General features: G+C 39.5%; 1 protein-coding gene across 3 annotated transcripts in view; it reads right to left on the bottom strand.

Annotated features, from left to right (window-relative positions):
- Window positions 1-12397, bottom strand: part of PTN (pleiotrophin) — a 114533-nt gene extending 102136 nt beyond the window's left edge. For 2 of the 3 annotated variants that reach the window (XM_032275892.1, XM_032275894.1), the window contains exon 1: window positions 11974-12397. The gene's annotated coding sequence lies outside the window, so the exon portion shown is untranslated. The remainder of the gene's footprint in view (window positions 1-11973) is intronic. The other variant, XM_032275895.1, reaches the window with a different exon arrangement.
- Window positions 12398-17061: the final 4664 nt, after the last annotated feature.

The following is a 17061-nucleotide window of genomic DNA, read 5'->3' as shown; positions in this document are numbered from 1 at the left end:
TCCTGTAACCCCAGCTGTTTGGGAGGCTGAAGCAAGAGAATCATGCCTCTGCACTCCAGCCTGGGCAACAGAGAAAGACCCTATCTAAAAAAAAAAAAAAAAAAAAAAGTAAGAAGAAGGAGGAGAAGAGGAAGAAAAGAAATACCCAACCTAAACTTTTTCCGAATTGAAACAGAATGTTGAACATGACACATTACGGCAAATAACAATCAAGGCAGAAAACCAGCCCCCAAATCTAGAAGGCACGTGTGCAGGAAAGCCCTGGCTGAAGGAACACGGATGTGCTCCAGAAAAGCACATTTCAGTCTCTTGCTTTCATGATCCCTCACTAAAGGTGGGGAGGACATGAGTGAAAATAACGGGTTAAAGGAAAGGTTTATGGAAGATGGCTTCAGGGACCAGACTGTCCAACTCCAGGCTCTGTACCCAAGATTCCTCAGGTCCTGTTTTGGGAAGGAACTCTTTACTAGAACAGCAGATTTTGCTTTGTCATCAAACACTTCCTCTGAGAAGAACAAGAAGAGGGCCAGGTTTGCTCCACAGAGCTGGAGTGACTTGCTGGGACTTTTATGGCAAGAAGCACCTGGAGCCGAGGAGATGTGGAAAACAAACAAGGCAAATCCACCCGAGAGGAATCTCCTCAGGAGCACCATCACAGCCAGATGGGCCATAAGGACCCTATGGCATGCTCAGTACTTCCTCCTTAGCGGCAGAAGCCTCAATGCTATCTAGTAGAATTTCCTATGAGGTCTGACGTTCCTCTCTCCAGGTATAGTAGGCCTTCTATCTATGGGATTCTTGGATGTTTTCTCTAAAGCCTCAGTTCAAGTCCAATGCTGTTTCTTTTGTCTTATTGGTCTTGCTGCCTTTGACAAAAAGGGTTTCCATTTAATGTCTAGTGAAAAAAGGTCACTGGATGAGACATTAGAAATCCACAGAGTTAGGCTGCTTTTAGGAAATGTAGATCTGTTTAGAGAAAAATTGGTAGCAATCCACACTACCCACTTATTCCTGCTGAATTACTTTTAGTCTACGTCTCCAAACCAGTTTCATTTATGACAGCCTTGAGTACATCTTCAAATCCCCAGATATCAAGTATCAGAAGGCTAACTGTAATTCCCAAACCATCATAATAAAGCCGCAATTTAAAAAGGCTAAAAATCACTTAGGCCAAAGTTGGTGGGAATCCCAACACTAGCAGAGATACTAAATGCATTTGACTTTCACTCCTCCTCTGCAATTGGGAATGTGGTAGTCAAACCCAAATTTGATCTGACTCACTTTAAACTCGAGCCAATTGTTCTCTAGTCATTCCAAATAATAACAGAGCAAATAAGTAACTCGCTGAAGGATGCCAAGCCCTGGAGCGACATGCATCAAAGAGGTTTGCTGAGCTCGCAGTTTACCCACCTGCAGCACATCAGGCCCACTCCCTTGGGCCCCACAGCAACTCCAAAGTTTCTCAGGCTCTTGAGAAGCGCTAAGGGGTTAGATCCAACCTGGGTGGGACCAGGCAGCTGTGTCTTCCCTGGGGAGGCTTTTACCCTTGGATATATGGAAGGGTCCTTTAGAGTAAGAATGAAAGACAATGCGTACTCAGCTTGACCTTTAATTGGCACACACTAAGTTACCCAGGATTATTTGCTCCCATGTAAACAGCACACTCTTCGCAAGGACAAAGACTTTTATTTGTTTGCTTGCTTTATGAGATGTTTGTTTGTTTGCATTTTTCTAGCGCTGGCTCTTTTATGAGCCTTCATAACATTAATTTACTTAGCAATTTTTATGATTCTAATTTACCCATATCAAGCTAAATAAATTGAATATCCATCCTAATTGGCTCATTTGGTAGAATCAAGTGCACATGTTAACACGTGCATAGCTGTTAAAAAATATTGCATGCATCAGTAACACTGATAGAAAGCAGGACACCCCATTATGCACCTAACTATTTTTAAAAGTTACATCAGAAAAACTGTAAAGGTATATCAAAGTGCTAACAGTGGTTCCTGTTTTAATAATTATAAGTAAGTTTTTTCCATAAAATTTGAATATCTTGTACCACAAACATCTATTTTTCTAGAATGGGAGAAAGTAATCTATTTCTTCAGGTACATTTGTGTTTTCGTAATAAGAAACATCGTAATGAGAAAAACAATCTTTCATCATTTTTCACATGGTTAAAATTAACCAAACTTTTCACATATTTGACCTGCATTGTGCTGTATTTGAGATTCTGCATATTCCCAGAGACATTGTTCAATAAAAAAGTATATTATAAATAAAAAAGACAATGGGAAGAAAGGCTTTATTTTATTGTTTCAAGGTTTCAGCACAGATAACTGTTAAAAATAATCTAATAAACTACCTGTTTTCTCTCCTCTAGTAGCTTCAGTTTTGCTCATTTGAATCCCTTGAAACATATCTAAAGAAATACATTGCATACAGAGGGCATTTTTTTTTGTAATAAATATTTTTGAAGGCACTAACTTGACCCTTGAAATCAGGTTCTTTCAAGATGCAAGGTATGTTTTCTAAGCCAACGATCTGATGTTCGTAAGCTCATGAATGAAGGCCACCATATGTTAAAACCTCAGAGACGATTCCGCTACTGTGTACAATGATCCCATGGCTAGGTCTTTAATAAAGCGTATGCACACCAAATAGGAAAGCCGCCATGAAAACACCATTCTAAAGTTTTGTATAGTTTCTGTAAGTTTGGATATTTGTCCCCACCGAATCTTATGTTGAAATTTGATTTCCCAGTGTTGGAGGTGGTGCCAAATGGGAAGCGTCTGGGTCCTGGGAGTGGATCCCTCATGAGTACATTCATGCCCTCCCTCTTGGGGTTTGGAAGGCTGGGTGAGTGAGTTCCCACTCTTAGTTCCCCAGGAGCTGATTGTTAAAATGGTCCTGGTACCTTCCTGTCTTTTTTGCTTCCTCTCCTCCTATGTTTTGCCCGTGCCCCTTCACCTTCCACCATGAGTACATGCAGTCAGAGGCCTTCACTAGATGCCCGGTCTGGAAACTTTCAGCCACCAGAATGATGAGCCAAATAAACCCTTTTTCTTTATAAATTACCCAGCCTAAGATATTTCTTTATAGCAACACAAAACAGACAAAGATAGCTTCTATTTTTCCTCTGTTACCCAAGACTCTTACCACAATATGTTCCTTATTGATTAAATCTGGACTCTGAAGCAAAAAGCCCCAGCTCTTTCTCTGGGCAGCCCAACGTCTTTGAGGAAGTCACAAAGATGGATGATTCCTGCTCTAGTTCCATTACGGTACGGAAGGAAAGAGTCTGTCTAATGCAGTTACAGATGTTAGGATTCTAAAGGGAAGACTCCAACACTAAATAAGCATATTACAGTATATCTTTTCCATATTAAGAATGAAGTTTTCAAACACTTTCATTAGCTTGTTTTTATTTCTTTGAGACAGAGTCTCAATCTTTCGCCAGGCTGAAGTGCAATGGCACTATCTTGGCTCACTGCAACATCTGCCTCCCAGGTTCAAGCAATCTCCTGTCTCAGCCTCCTGAGTAGCTGGGACTACAGGCGCGCACAACCACGCCCAGCTAATTTTTGTACATTTAGTAGAGACCGTGGTTTCACCACGTTGACCAGGATGGTCTCGATCACTTGACCTCATGATCCACCCGCCTCAGCCTCCTAAAGTCCTCCTAAAGACTGTGGCTTACAGGAGTGAGCCACCACACCTGGCCAGCCTCATTAGCTTTTAAGACAAATGAAGAAGCCACTTTGGGATCACTTACACCTTCTCCAGAGAAAGACCCTAGCAGAAGCACTGGTAAAGAGACCCAAGTGCAACATCTGGCCAGGGACTTTTTACGCTTACAGAAACTTCAGTGAAGTCAATAGCAAATCAGGTGGTGTCTGCAATTTTCTTTCATAAATAATCATACATTGTAAATATTATTTGGTCACAAAGATGCAATTTTAGAAGTTTTAACATAGAGCAAGAAGTGCTACTGACAATGATCCTCATCATTTTTATTAAGCTATGGCCATCATGGCTGGAGAGTTCTGATTTGTCTCCTGTTCCCTCAAGTTTGTTGAATTAAACTATAGTGGCTTGCTACTCAAAAAGAGGTCCCCAAGCCAGCAGCATTGCTGTCACCTGGGAGCTGGGTGGAAAAGCATACTCTGAGAGTTCATTGGAGACCTACTGAATTTTGTCAAGATCCCTGAGTGACTGGTATGCACATGAAAGTTTGAGAAGCACAACTACCCAGCCATCATGTAAATGAACTGCTGCTAGCCAATTACTAAGGCTTATATTTAGTGAGAATAACCAATTTTAAAAATGTGACATGTAGCTTTTAAGACACTTCAGAAGGAAATATAACACAATCTGAAGTAAAAGAAAGCATGCCTGTTTCAGTTTAGCCTCATTTAAGATGTCTTCTCACTTTTTTTTTAATATGACTCATTTCTTTTGCTTCATTCCTGTCACACATCTTACCTCCTCCTCACTTTGTCTGTCAAACTTACCTTCAGGCATCTTAGGCAATTTCTGGGTGTCCTGAGAAAATGACAATGACAATAGCAGGATTGGGGAACCAGAAAGGCAGAACTTGCCCCACTGACTTTATTAAGTTCACGTTCAGTGTAACAGTTTAGAGGTTACAGATGTTCCGTCAGGACCATTGACTTTTACCACCCACCTGTGGGGTTGGTAAAACAAATAACATCATCATCATTTCCCACTTAGAGCTCAAAAACCTGAGATTCCAGGAAATTCAGTGACACATGCAGCAGCCCATACCAAACAACAGACAGACTGTGGTGAAATGCTGGTTCCTGAACCCAAACCTTAACTCCTTCCCTGAACTGAAGCCTCCATCAACAGGGGTGAGAGATGGTGTGATTATGAGCATCACTAAGATCAGCAATAAGGTGCCTGTCTCTTGGATTGGAAGCCTCCTGTTTGCAAAATGCTCCTGTAGACTTTATGGGAAAGGATCAGATCAAAGAGTGTAAACTGGACACTTTGCATGCCAAACCCCCAGGCCTTGATCATGATCATATGCTCAGTATGTATCCTTCCAGAAGAAAGGCATTTTTGATCTGCATTTAGAGAGAAGGAAGAGAATGGTCTGAGCATGTGGAAATGGTGAGGCCTTTCAAGAAGCAGGGAATTCCACCCAGGTTTCTGCTTGAATGTTTGTTGCAGATGCCGAGTGGGCATGAGAAAGAAAAGCAATTCAAGAGGGGGAGGAAGTGGGGACTTGCATCTGGTGCTGCTTCACTGTGATCATTGTTTTCACTGTCCTCCTCAAACACTTCCAGCAATCAGACTCTATGTTCAGTACTTCACAATGACTTTCTCAATTTATACTCATACTTCAATCCTGAAATGTAAGTCTGCTCCCATGTTAGAGACATGGGAGAATGTTGAAGTAAGGGAGACCACAATATTTGCTCATGGTCACAGAGCTACTAAGAGGTATAGTGGTTTATACCTCAACACTTTGGACCTTGGAGCTCAAATATTGAGCCATTAGGGCTACTGTTTTTAGTGTATCATCTGCATCCACATGCCCTGTCATAAGTCCAGGTTCCTCGATTCCACCTCTTAAATCAGAACTGCTGAAGATGGGCTGCAGGCAACTGGCACCTACACATGAGTCTAGTTAATCTGATAATCATTGAAGACAGGGAACTGCTGCTGTCAGTTATTTGACTTCTAACTGCACATACATTGGATTTGGGGTTTGACATGAGAGACAAATGGGTAATTTATTAGCCTAAGAAAGAGATGGCATCATATTACAGAGGAATAAACTCAAGCTAGGAATTTTAAGACTTTTGTTATCCTATCTGTATGTCATTGAATGTGGCCCCCTTCACTTCTCTATGCCTACAATTCTGTATCTTTTTTTAAAAAATCCCACTCACTATACCTGAGTAGAGTTGCAGAAATATAATGAAAAAATAAATGTGAAATACTCCAGAAAAAAGACCTACATAGAAGTTATAATGAAAATAATGCTTCAAATCACTAGTTTTGTCACTTTTAATAACATGGTTTGTTAAAGAAGGGGTAAGTGTTTCTCCATTCTGGAGGTAGTCTTGGGTCAGAAACTATGAAAAGTTTAAAATTTTCAAGGTGAAATATGATTAGGAAGACACTCTGGAGAACTGGCAGGCCAATATGACATGTGGAATGAAGGGAGAAAAGGAAAGAGTGGGAGAGGTTTCTAGAGGTTCGAAGTTGAGAATGGGAATGCCTGGGCTTAAACAGCAAATTGGCGCCAAGTTGTTTGGTAAGGCAAGGAAGGCTAGGCATAGAACACAGATGGTCAAGGTGAGTGGATCAACACGGGCGAAGAGAATGAACGGTATTTAGAGCTATCTATTTATTTTCTCAGTTATTTGCCACCTTCAATGGTTCTATGCTAAACATGCTAGGGTTCTTGAAAGAATGAGAGTTTCTACTTTAATAGGGTGCATGAGTTGGGTGGGGTGGGGCTGGTGTCAACTGGTGAGAGAGGAGGAGCTGAACTCACTAAAAGGGGTGATGAGAAGACTTTGAAGAAAAGAGAAGGGGAGAAGTACAGCTCCACTAGAGGGGGCATTTGCTTGGAAAACCTTTGGTGCCTCCAATTTCTGACTCAGGATTTCACCCAAATTCACAGCTAAAGTATAGGGATTTGCCTTCTTTCCATTTACGTATATGTATTCATTAAAGGACTCTCTCCTCTTCTGGTATAAATTTTCCTGAAAAGGACATCCACAGTGAGCGCCATGTCTTAAAAATTATATTGATTCTAAATAAACTCAGTCTGATTTCGTAAGATAAGCACTTCCAATAATTTGATTCTGCCATGTTACATAGCAAATGTAAAATGAAAACATGAAGGAATTGGGAGTTCAATTTCTCTTCCAGAATAAGCAGCATTAAAGGAACAAACAGACATCATGCTTTTGAAATAGATGTTGAATACCATTTAGCCTTTTGTGAGCTCCATTTTTCTTTTTCTCATAAAAATGTGATCCCTTTGTTGTTGGAACTGCTTAGGGCGAAAATCGTACATACCTTACTCTAACTTGTGTTGTAGTAATTAGTGTTCTAATGTTCTCCTGTAAGCAATGAGTAGATCATTAGCTGTTTGAAGACTTATTTATTTGTCCTGTGTGCCTCATCACACTACCTACCATAAAGTAGGGCAGTCACTATCCATAAAATCTGGTAGGGATAAAAATAAAATAATAAGAAGTCCTTTACTTCAATCTCCTCCTCCAAATAGAATTGTGCCCAAATGATTTCCTTTCGTATTTGTTGAAAAAAAATTAAAAATTTGAGTCTAGATCTCATTAGAGAGAATGAAGAGGTCTGAGAATTTTCCTAGTCAAAGTTGGAGTTAAAACTCAAAGAAGAGTTGTGACAATGCTGAAGCATTTGGAGAGGAGAGAGAAAGGGGGGCGGTGACTGAAATATTTGGAAATAAATGTACACATTTGGAAGATGAGGAAAAAGGCAAAACAAAAAGTGAAAAAGGGAGTATCCAAAGAAATTAGGAAAATATTAAGATGATAACATATCAAGGATGTTACAGTACAAGACGATCATAAAAGGTTGGGATTAGTAACCTGTGACTTTTAAAGCATCTTGTCCAGAGATGAGTGAGGGTATAATGGATTTTGATTGAGATCTCCTTTAAAGACATCTCTAATAAAGAATTACACAAGTTCACATCACTTACCAAACACAAAGTATTAGATACTTTGTGAGAACATAGAGATAAACACCATGTTCTATATCTTAAACATGCTACGTTGTCTAGCACAATGTAGTATTAGGCATCCAACATACATACAATAAATATTGTTAAACTAGCTGGCCATAGGAGCCAAGAAAAATTGTATTGTTAGAGTAGGACCCCAGGAGGCTGTGATAGAGACACGTAACTCCAGCTGCACCCTTACACTATGTTGGGAAGCTGAGAAGAGAATGAGGTCAACACATCGCAGTGATGAAAGTGTTGGCTGACCCTTAACCAAGGTCTTGAATCAAAAAAAAAAAAAAAAAAAAAAAAAAAAGAAAGGAAAATACCATTGAATCAGTAGGAGGGCATTGGTACTGAAAACAGATTGGGAGCAGATCAGGTCCAAAAGAATGTCACAATATCAGCTAGGAAGGTCCAAGTATTCAAGAATGCCAAGATATGGGAAGATATTCCTAGTACATCTGTACATAGAGAAATGTATGCTATCATAAGTAGAGGGAATTGGGTAAGACATTCTGGGACCTTCTGGATGGAAATAGTGGCAACCAAATTAATAGATAAATGAGATAAAAGAAGGAGAAACAGGTAAATGTAAAAGCAGGAAGGAAAGGGAACAAAGGGTTAGAGACACAGAATGTTATTTGTGTTTTAAAATGATGTTTTGGCTTTTGCTAAGAACAATTCTTAGAATTATGGGCCCAATTATCAGTTACTATGACTCACTTTTTTCAGGATTAATATACATCAATTGATTTTTTGTTATATTCTGTGTGAAAAAAATCTAAGAATTCTATTTTTAGAAAACTGGATATGCTTGTCTTTTCTATTTGAGATATCATTTTATCTAAACTCACTATGAAAAAGAGGCTCAATAAATAAAGCCCAAAAAATGAATTAAATTTTATTTCTAAAAGTGTCTCAAACATGAAGGAGTCACTGTAAAATAGGGATTTGTGCTGAATGTGATCCACATAATTAAATCCAAAATATTACCATATTTATAATACCCTCTGATAATGTTTCATCATAGTTACTCTTCTAAGCTACTGTTTTAATCTCTTATTTGCTAAATGCCAAAATAGAAAGAAAAGGAAGCTTGTTATATTTTACAATCTAGAAATATTATAATGACACCATGAAAACTATGCCAAATACTAGGCTGGCTTGAAGTAGATGGAAAAATAGCCCAGCGAGTGGAAACTTCAATTGTCCATAAACACCAGAAAGAAAGACAACTTTCCTTAAGGCCATGCTCCAAATTCCACTTAAGCCAATTGACTCTGGATGGAAAAAAGCAAGCCCAGCTCATAAAAAGAAGGTTCATACCTGAGTATCATTTTACCTCCCCTCCCACAGCAACGACATGACCTTGTGTCAGGAGACAAAACTCTTCGATTATTAGAACAGAAGCCAGAGGAGAAAACATTCCTCACCCTTATGGAGAAACTCAACTCAACATCACTAGCAAAGCCATGGAACAAAGACCATCAGAGAGTTCCTACACAGCCTCACACTCCTGTGAAAAGTTGACCTCAAACCGGGCTGAGGTGCACTCAGGTGTGGAGCACATCTGAACTCTCATCACATTGGGTGGTTCAGTTTGGATGCCTCCTTCAGGAGAGAAGTCAAGAACAGCTCCCCATATCATTATACCGCCATATTAAAAAGCATAATTGTTTAGAGAAAGGGAATTCGTATTCTGAATTCTGACTCTGGCCCTCAATCTATTGTTAATTTATCACATCATTATGAACAAGCCAGCTAAACTCAGTTTCCTGGGAAATTTTTGAATAGTAATTGAAAACACCATGTCACAAATAGGAATAAGATCAGAGTTCATGTGAGAATGCCATGTAGGTGAGAAAGCAAGGATATATTCAAAGGAAAAATAAAAGATTTAAAGTTAAAATATTTGACATCTAAGATTAATTTTACTGAATAAAAATGATTCAACTATCTGGACATCTTGTTTCTCTCTGTTGTTTTCAGTTGTTTCATGTTTAAAATTTATAAAATTTTATAATTTTATAATTATAAAAGGGCCATTAGCTTTACTGAAATTTTTCAAAAAATGAAAATGCTCATTAAAAAGAAATGTAGGTCTTGCTACATGTTGCTATATGTGAAGCCCAAATAAGGCACATGGAAAATGTCAACAAATTAAGAAGTTTATGATTCCAAATCTCAGGATCTCATGAAAAGAAGTCGAAAAAAAAACAGAATTATATATTATACACATAATACATTAGACTATAAATATAGTTAGGTATACTTTATTACTCTAATTCTCCATAATATCTCATTTAAAGTCAGATAATTTAAAAGTCATGTATTAAATAGTACTTTTGTTTATCTCAAGCTCTACCTTTGAGAACATAATGCATTTGCATCCAGAAGCAAACAGCTGGAACACAGCAACTAATAATGCTGTTATATGTGGCTTCAGATGGGAGTTCCTTATAGTGGCTTTTCACTAAATGAAGAAAAAGATGTCCCAAAGGGAATCGGTGAGCGGTGGCAGAAAAAAAGATCACCTTCTATGTATTTAGAGTACAATTAGAGAATTCTAGCCCCAAGTTTCTTAAAGCACAAAAGAATGACATTAGAGTATTTTGAAAAAATATAATTTTAAAAAATATCATCTAATTTAAATGAAAATGTATAAATATTTCCAGTCTGAAATAACTCATGTCCTAAACAGAGAGAAAAAAAGACAATATTCATTCTAATTGCCTCTGAATTTAACTGAACTACATATTTTTTTTAATGATTTGGCCTTTAAAGTGCATAATTTACTTAAAAAGAAACATAATGAAGATGGAAAATACAAGCTTTATTTCCTGTGTTGGGAGACTTCTCTTTTGTTTCATTCTCATTACCTTTTAATATTTCTACATATCAATGCATCCCCAGATAATTAAGGGGCTAAAATGGGCTCTGCTGTTTCATCAATTCCACATTTGCCTTGAATCATAAAATTGCTTCATTATGTTATTAGTTCAAAAGCTCTTTTTGGTAATTTCCCAAGTCTTCTCCCAGATCTCTCACTCCAGTGCGCATGCGTGCGCGCACACACACTCGCACACACACACACACACACACTCACACACACACACACACAAACACCCCATCCGTTTCTCAAGCTGCTAAAGCAAAATACTTGATAACTCTTAAAATGCTCAAGGACGGGAACTTTAATATTCTCTCCTCTTAGGAACCCCCACCCCTCCTATTTTCTGAATGCATCCCCAAACTTACAAAGCACCTCTTAACAGACACAAGCGTGAGGTAACAATAGAGTGTATCTAAACTGCATGTATTGTATGTGTTCTTGTGTGTGTGTGTGTGTGTGTGTTGTGTCATGTTATGTCATGGAAAAAGGGGTGTGTGTGTATGGAGAAGAGAGAGAAGGTTTCACGTTCCATCTATTAAGTAAGAAAGGAGTTCAATATATTCCTCTCAAAAAAAAATTCTTAACTTATTAGACACATCAACTTAAAAATTCTAAATATCTAGTCAATTAGTAACAAATATGCCCTAGATTCATGTGGGTCAAATTAAAAGTTTAAGGATCTATGGGCAGGGCAGTTCTTTATATGGGACTCAAGGGGCGTCTTCTAAGCTTTGGACCTAACCATTTCTGGAACCATTCCTGGCTGTCAGGTGGGAAGAAGGGTGCCAGTGGTTCTGTGAGAGACATTCCATGACAGCTAGCACTGGGAGGAACAAGACCCCACAGTTTACCTAGAAATGCCAGCTAAGAGTCATGGGCTGGCTGGCCCTGGGGCAATCAGAGAATCGGAGAGAGGACGGGAAAATGAGAGCTGCGTTCAGCCTGCCTTACTTTATCTCCAACTACCCAGCCACAGACACACCTACTAAAGCTCCAGGTTTTACAAAAAGCAAAGATGCACTCTCCAGCCCGCCCTGGCCCGCTCTCCAGCTGGCAGCTGGAACATGGTCCAAATGCACGCTTAACATCACAAAAACTTCCTCCGTTTACCTAAGCACTCCCTGACGAACCTAACCTGACTCCCCCAAAATATGCCTCCCTTGGTCCCTGAAGCAAGTCAGTTTTGAGAGCAGTGCTATCAGCAAAGACACCAGGCAGCCTCTCTCAGTCCTACCACCATCATCGGCTGGTACCCAGAAAAGTGTCACAGGGTGAAGGCAAACTCGAAGAGCCCTCCGAGAAATCGTACGTTCCTCTCACTTACTTTGAGTTGCAAATGTCCGCTCTGGCGCTCAGGCTGCCTTTGTTGCAAGGGGCGAGGTTGCTACTGCCGAGTCCAGGTATGGGTGGCTCGCTGCAGCTCCTGCTTGGCTGGCTTCGGCTCTCCACGCCTTCTGGACGGATGACTCACTGGTCTCTTTCTTCCCCTCTCTCCACTTTGGATTTTCCTCTGCTCTGGGGCTCTCTTGGCGGGATTTTTGGACTGGAAGGCGGGGAACCTGATCCTGCCTTTGACTCAATTACGCCCCGACAGGGAGGGAACGGAAGGGAAATGGAGAATGGGAGGGATGAGAGGAGCGGGCCAGGAGGACGCAGGCTGGGCGAGGGAGGGAGAGCGCTTTGCGCTCCAGAGCTGATTGGGAAGCTTATTAAAAGCAGAATACTCCAGGGGCAGTCTCTCCCCGTGGAGCAAGAAAACGGATTTGAACCAAGAGGCCAGGAGATGGTATTTTGTTTTGTTTTTAGCAGAGACCAAACACAGTATTTCTTTTCCAAACTCCATGCATGATCTAGTCTTCAGATGGTGCAAGGCCACTTTGCCAAATGGGATATTTTAAATGAACAATTGACTGCATTTTAGGTTACCGTTTTGGCCCCACACAATTCTTTAATGATATTCAGGATGAAAAAGCACTCTCTTCAAACCAGCCTCTACTTCTTTCCCACCCACCAAAGCCCTCCCTATACACAGAGGCAGTTACCCAGCTGTCAGTCACATTTCACCTGCAAAGCACAAAATGTACAAAGTACTTTTTCTCAATTGTCACAAAGAGTGACAGACGTCTGAAAAGTCCCAATTAAGTGCTACTTACCTTTACGGAGAGCTCTTTCCTTTTTTGGTTTCCTTGGTGCCTTTAGCGACCTATTTAGTAACATGCCTTTGACACCCAAGAATTTAGAGGATTCGTCAATGTAGCTCAAACTCTGAGGTTCGTAAAAGTTGGAGGCTGGGCTTTGCGTCTCTCTGAAATTTTCATTTCATTCAGATGAGGAAAGATGCTAAGTTAATGCAGAGGTAAGTATTTATGATATAGATGAGATAAAAGTATTGTATAAAAGGATTAAGATAACATTACACAAATTTACCCAAACATTTTCAAAATGTAAATTTCGAGATTTTCTGCTACTTACCAGCTTTTCCTGCTCCTTGGCTAGATCCTTTCACTTACTTTTACTGCTCAGCTTATCATTTGATGGCATCCTCCCAAATTGATAGTAAAATAGGCTTGCATTTTTCATAGTTCTGAGGTTACATCCCTTCATTTCAATTTGACAAATATTTATTAAGTAGCTTATTTACTTAGAGCTATCCCCAAACCCCCAAATTAGAAGCATTGTTGTGGCAAGCAGTTTTTAGGGATTTGGGGCTCTTATATTGACTGCTACCTGTAAAAATGTCCCACGGAGCAGTCAGCTGGAACCAAAGAGGTGGCTCTATAAACTCAATCAAGTAGTCAAACTATTCAAAAGAAATGGCATCAGACATGCAATTATACACCTACAGTTTATCCCCCTTCCCAAACTCTTCATACACATACCACAAACAATTGTCAAATGAAATAACTAAATAAGGAAGCTGTGTTCCTTTCTCCTACACACAGGCTTCAAGTTATCTATTTTCCTTTTGTGATTCCACTTCCCCATGAAGCAAGCAGTGTTTGTTTTAATCAGATTTCATCTGTATAAAGTGTGGAGGAATGCACATTATCATTTTTATTAGCATTTTCCCCAGTCCCTTTACTGAAAAAGATGTCTCAGCATTTTGTTAACGGGGCAAAATTTCCAAGCCATTGAAAAAAGGCTTATCCATTTTCTTTCTGTTCTTCAGCTTTCTCTTAACATATACAAATGTAACATACTGCTACCAGTTAGGTGAGCAATGCTGGCTTGATTGAGGTGCTCTCTATAGGGTTGATAAAGTAAGCATAAGATTCCCATGATTTCTACTCAATTACATATGTTATATCAAAAATATCACCCTTTATTCAGATAGGTATATACTAAAATTGCATGCATGAGTGGATATCCATTGGGAGCAATTTTTCCCTCCAGGAAAAGTGAATAATGTCTGGAGGTAGTTTTGGTTGTCACAGCTTGGGGGAAGGGGTCGCTCTGGCATCTAGTACGTAGAGGCCAGGGATGCTGTTTAACATCTTACAATGAATACGACAGCCTTTGTTACCAGAAAGGGGTTCTGGTCCAGAACCCAAGAGAGAGTTCTTGGATCTCAGTTGCAAGAAAGAATTCAGGGCAAGTCTATAGAGCAAAGTGAAAGCAAGTTTGTTAGAGAAGTAAAGGAATAAAGATTAGCTACTCCATAAGCAAAGCAGCCCCAGTGGCTGCTGGCTGTCCACTTTTACGGTCATTTCCTGATTACAGGTATTGATTGACTTACAACCTATGCAACTTACGACCATTCGACTTTACGACCACAATCGCTAGCCATGACTGCTCCACGTCTGGCAGCGCAAATGTTGCCCAGCTGGGCGTACGACAGTGCGGACCAGCTTCCGGCAGCACTACCATCTCCGCGTGCACCATTTCAACTGTTATCCCAGACTCGGTACATACATACTCAACTTACGACCAAATCATGTTACGATGGGTCTGTCGGAACCAATCGTGGTCGTAAGTCGAGCACTAGCAGTATATGTCAAACAAAGTGTAGATTATTCATGAATTTTCCTGGAAAGGGGTGGGCAGCTCCCAGAACTGAGGGGTCCTCCTCTTTTTAGACCATATATGGTAACTTCCTGACATTGCCATGGTATCTGTAAATGATCATGGTGCTGGTGGGAGTGACTTTTGGCATGCTAATGTGTTATAATTAGCATATAATGAGCAGTGAGGATGACCAGAGATCACTTTCATGGCCATCTTTGTTTTGGTGGGTTTTGGCTGGCTTCTTTACAACAAGCTGTTTTATCAGCAAGTTCTTTATGGCCTGTATCTTGTGATGACCTCATATCTCATCCTGTGACTTAGAATGTCTAACCTCCTGGAAATGAAGCCCAGTAGGTCTCAGCCTTATTTACCCAGCCCCTATTCAACGTGGAGTCATTCTGGTTCAAGGGCTCTGACACTTGCACAACAAAGAATAATTTGGCCCAAAATGTTAACAGGGCTGAGGTTAAGAAAATCTAATAGTTTTTACCATTGCATTTTAAAAACGCAAAGAAATATTAAAGAGAGTCTATTTTGTTAATAAATATAAATTTATGAGATTGAGATTAGTCATAACTTAGTTCAATCCAGCATTTACTTCAAAGTTGAGGTAGAGTATGTTCTTTAATACATACTGAAATATTCAATCTCAAATCCAAACTTCATCCTAGGGTATAGTCAAGAGTCTGTCCATTCAAGATTCTGAGTCATTTCCTTCATTAGGCTAATATTCTTTGAGCACTTAAGTCTTTAGGTTAATAGAGCCATGAAGAAAAACTGTTGACAATCCCTACTCTTAGACAGCCTATGTTGTTGTTCTTAATGAGTCACTTAAAAGTTTTTAATAGATATGATAAGTGACAAATTTTTGTAATCTACCCAACTGACAAAGGGCTAATATCCAGAATCTACAAAGAATTTAAACAAATGTGTAAGAAAAAAAACAAATAACCCCATCAAAAAGTGGGCAAAGGATATGAACAGATACTTTTCAAAAGAAGACATTTATGCAGCCAACAAACACGTGAAAAAAAGCTCATCATCACTGGTCATTAGAGAAATTCAAATCAAAACCACATTGAGATACGATCTCATGCCAGTTACGATGGTGATCATTAAAAAATCAGGAGACAGCAGATGCTGGAGAGGATGTGGAGAAATAGGAACGATTTTATACTGCTGTTGGGAGTATAAATCAGTTCAACCATTGTGGAAGACAGTGTGGTGATTCCTCAAGGATCTAGAACTAGAAATACCATTTGATCCACCAATCCCATTACTGGGTATATACCCAAATGATTATAAATCATTCTATTATAAAGACACATGAACACATGTGTTTATTGTGGCACTGTTCACAATAGCAAAGACTTGGAACCAACCCAAATGCCCATCAATGATAGACTGCGTAAAGAAAATGTGGCAAATATACACCATGGAATACTGTGCAGCCATAAAACAGGATGACTTCATGTCCTTTTCAGGGAGATGGATGAATTTGGAAACCATCATTCTCAGCAAACTGACACAAGAACAGAAAACCAAACACCGCATGTACTCACTCATAAGTGAATGTTGAACAATGAGAACACATGGACACAGGGAAAGGAACATCACACACCAGGGCCTGTCAGGAGGTGGGGGGTAGTAGAAGGAGGGGCAAGGGGAAGGATAGCAGAGGATGGGGGCATTGGGGAAGGATAGCATTAGGAGAAATACCTAATGTAGATGACAGGGTGATGGATGCAGTAAACCACCATGGCACATATATACCTGTGTAACAAACCAGCACATTCTGCACATGTACCCCAGAACTTAAAGTATAATAAATAAATTTTAAAAAAATAAATTATTGGAAGTTTTATGTTATTCTTTTTTCTTGTTGAACTTGTATTTCCACTTCACTTGCCCAGCCGAACCATATCCTATTGTAATATATTTTTATGCTTCTTTTAGTAATCACCTCACTTCTCTAGAAAAAAAAAAAGTTTACAAATGTTAATTTTAATTAGAAGTTTAATTTAAAAATCAAGAAAATAAGATGATGGAAGATAAAGTGTCAGTTTGGAGGAGAAAAGTTTTCTTGGGATGCTATTTGACAGAAGACTTAAAAGACTTAAAAGAATTGAGGATGCTGGCCAAATAAATATTTGAGGGAAGAGCCTATAGGCAAAGGCATCAAAAAGGCAAAGACTCTGAGCTCTGAGCTCGCACCAAGTTTTTTGGGGAAGAAAAGGAGGCCACTATGGCAGGAACACAGTGAGAGGAGGTAGAGGCATTAAAGGAAGTAAGGAGCCAGATCACCTAAGGCCTTTGTCCACTGTAAGGAATTCCCTTTTTCTCTGAATTAGGTGGAAAGCCAAGAAGAGTGACTAAATCTGACTCTGATTTATAAAGTCCTCTCTGC

The sequence above is a fragment of the Sapajus apella genome, unplaced genomic scaffold, assembly GCF_009761245.1.
Source record: "Sapajus apella isolate SASKATOON/1434 unplaced genomic scaffold, GSC_monkey_1.0 scaffold7, whole genome shotgun sequence".
Classification (NCBI taxonomy): domain Eukaryota; kingdom Metazoa; phylum Chordata; class Mammalia; order Primates; family Cebidae; genus Sapajus; species Sapajus apella.
Note: the sequence above shows the minus strand (reverse complement) of the source record. Positions and strands in the feature narration are given on the sequence as shown.